At 49.0% G+C, this 3,347-nt stretch overlaps 1 pseudogene; it reads left to right on the top strand.

Moving 5' to 3' along the window:
* Window positions 1-695: 695 nt before the first annotated feature.
* LOC116906879 lies at window positions 696-2,999 on the top strand (annotated as a pseudogene).
* The last annotated feature ends 348 nt before the right edge of the window (window positions 3,000-3,347 follow it).

Below are 3,347 nucleotides of genomic sequence, written 5' to 3'. Positions count from 1 at the left end.
ATGAAGAGCCCTTGCCTGGCTCTTCAGAGGTTTGCTCTCAGTACTGTTAAATAAATGGAAAAGCCAAACATTTTCTATAAAGAAACATGAGGAAAAATTTTTATGCTGCTCAGCTTGTCTCTATGACAACTAATCAACTATCAACATCGTTATAGATCATAAACTGTCACATGGTTCCATTTTCTTTCAACATCATCTTACCCACAAAGGTGGCAGCTGGATTTGGCCAGCCATCTGTTGTAGTTTTTAGATTAACACTCTCAAAGTCATATCTTTAGATCTTACTTGATTCAGAGTAAAAATACCTATGAAAAATAATTTAATGTTATCATTCAAGAAATTTATGTAACTTCTAGTAGACATTAGACCCTGTCAACATTATAGAATATACAGCAGTTAAAGACATGGGACTTTTTTTTCTTCAGTTTATATTTTGGCAAATTCAAAGGTGGTAAACCCATAAAGAAGCAAATAAATGATGATAAATCATTTGAAGTAAAAGATGCAAATATAATTATGTAAAAGAGTGTAATATAAGGTGCAAGTAAAGCTTGAAATCGGTGTTCCAGAAGTATACCCTGGAGAGTGTGGAATGTGTATGAATTAGAACAACAAACGGTCACATCTTTATAAAAAAAAAAAATACACACCTGAGCTGTACTGCAGAGGGGCTGCACCTGGCCTTATGGGCTGAGAAGAAAGCCAAGGTGATTGCAGTAATGAATGCTGTGGAGGAAAACCCAGAAGGTGGAGGAGACTCGCCCTCCTGCAGTGCAGCAGCCCACAGACCCTGCATTTCCCAATGTGGCCAACACCCCTGAGCCAGTAGGGGCTGATGCTGGGGACAAGAATGCTACCAAGGCAGGTGATGACGAGCCCGAGTATGAGGATGACCGGGGCTTTGGCATTGGAGAGCTGGTGTGGGGGAAACTCCGGAGCTTCTCTTGGTGGCCAGGCCTAATTGTGTCGTGGTGGATGACAGGCCGGAGCCGAGCAGCCGAAGGCACTCGCTGGGTCATGTGGTTTGGAGATGGCAAGTTCTCAGTGGTGCGTGTCGAGAAGCTCATGCCCCTGAGCTCCTTCTGCAGTGTGTTCCACCAAGCCACCTACAACAAGCAGCCCATGTACCGCAAAGCCATCTACGAAGTCCTCCAGGTGGCCAGCAGCCGTGCAGGGAAGCTGTTCCCAGCCTGTCATGACAGCTATGAAAGTGACACTGGCAAGGCTGTGGAGGTGCCGAACAAGCAGATGATTGAGTGGGCTCTCGGCGGCTTCCAGCTCTCTGGATCCAAGGGCCTGGAGCCACCAGAAGAGGAGAAGAATCCTTACAGAAGTTTACACCGACATGTGGGTGGAGCCTGAGGCAGCCGCTTATGCCCCACCCCCCCCAGCCAAGAAACCCAGAAAGAGCACAACAGAGAAACCCAAGGTCAAGGAGATCACTGATGAACGCACAAGAGAACGGTTCGTGTATGAGGTGTGCCAGAAGTGCCGAAACATCGAGGACATTTGTATCTCATGTGGGAGCCTCAATTCACCCTGGAGCACCCACTCTTCATTGGTGGAATGTGCCAGAACTGTAAGAACTGCTTCTTGGAGTGTGCTTACCAATACGATGACGATGGGTACCAGTCCTACTGTACCATCTGCTGTGGGGGGCGCGAAGTGCTCATGTGTGGGAACAACTGCTGCATGTGCTTTTGTGTGGAGTGTGTGGATCTCTTGGTGGGGCCAGGGGCTGCCCAAGCAGCCATTAAGGAAGACCCCTGGAACTGCTACATGTGTGGGCACAAGGGCAGGTATGGGCTGCTGCGGAGACAGGAGGACTGGCCTTCTCGACTCCCGATGTTCTTCGCCAATAACCACGACCAGGAATTTGAGCCCCTGAAGGTTTACCCACCTGTGCCAGCTGAGAAGAGGAAGCCCATCCGGGTGCTATCTCTCTTTGATGGGATTGCTATAGGGCTCTTGGTGCTGAAGGACCTGGGCATCCAAGTGGACCGCTACATCGCCTCCGAGGTGTGTGAGGGCTCCATCACAGTGGGCATGGTGGGGCACCAGGGAAAGATCATGTACGTCGGGGACGTCCGCAGCATCACACAGAAGCATATCCAGGAGTGGGGCCCATTTGATCTGGTGATTGGGGGCAGTCCCTGCAATGACCTCTCCATCGTCAACCCTGCCCGCAAGGGACTTTACGAGGGTACGGGCCGCCTCTTCTTTGAGTTCTGCCGCCTCCTGCATGATGCGCAGCCCAAGGAGGGAGATGATCGTCCCTTCTTCTGGCTCTTTGAGAATGTGGTGGCCATGGGCCTTAGTGACAAGAGGGACATCTCGCGATTTCTTGAGTCTAACCCCGTGATGATTGACGCCAAAGAAGTGTCTGCTGCACACAGGGCCCGTTACTTCTGGGGTAACCTTCCTGGCATGAACAGGCCATTGGCATCCACTGTGAATGATAAGCTGGGGCTGCAAGAGTGTCTGGAACACGGCCAAGTTCAGCAAAGTAAGGACCATTACCACCAGGTCAAACTCCGTAAACAGGGCAAAGATCAGCATTTCCCTGTCTTCATGAATGAGAAGGAAGACGTCCTCTGGTGCACTGAAATGGAAAGGGTGTTTGGCTTCCCTGTCCACTACGCAGCCATCTCCAACAGGAGCCGCTTGGCGAGGCAGAGACTGCTGGGCCGATCGTGCCAGTCATCCGCCACCTCTTCGCTCTGCTGAAGGAATATTTTGCTTGTGTGCAAGGGACATGGGGGCAAACTGAAGTAGTGATGATATCCAAGTTAAACAAACAAACAAACAAAACACAACAAAACACCAAGAACGAGAGGACGGAGAGAAGTTCAGCACCCAGAAGAGAAAAAGGAATTTAAAGCAAACCACAGAGGAGGAAATGCCGGAGGGCTTGGCCTTGCAAAAGGGTTGGACATCATCTCTTGAGTTTTCATCTTCAGTCCTAACTAAAAAGCAGGATAGGCCCCTCCCCTTCCTCCCCTCCGGTCCTAGGAGGCGAATCTTTTGTTCTACTCTTTTTTTCAGAGGGGTTTTCTGTTTGTTTGGGTTTTTGTTTCTTGCTGTGACTGAAACAAGAGAGTTAATTGCAGCAAAATCAGTAACAACAAAAAGTAGTAATGCCTTGAAGAGGAAAGGGAGAGAGGGAAAATTCTATAAAAACTTAAAATATTGTTTTTTTTTTCCTTTTCTATATATCTCTTTGGTTGTCTCTAGCCTGATCAGATAGGAGCACAAACAAGAACAGAATAAAGACCCTAGGAGTCTCCTCTCGCAGCCCCCGAGCGGTCTCAACAGCACCATCCCTGGTCATGCAGAACAGAGCCCAA

This window comes from Rattus rattus, chromosome 8, assembly GCF_011064425.1.
Source record: "Rattus rattus isolate New Zealand chromosome 8, Rrattus_CSIRO_v1, whole genome shotgun sequence".
NCBI lineage: Eukaryota > Metazoa > Chordata > Mammalia > Rodentia > Muridae > Rattus > Rattus rattus.
Note: the sequence above shows the minus strand (reverse complement) of the source record. Positions and strands in the feature narration are given on the sequence as shown.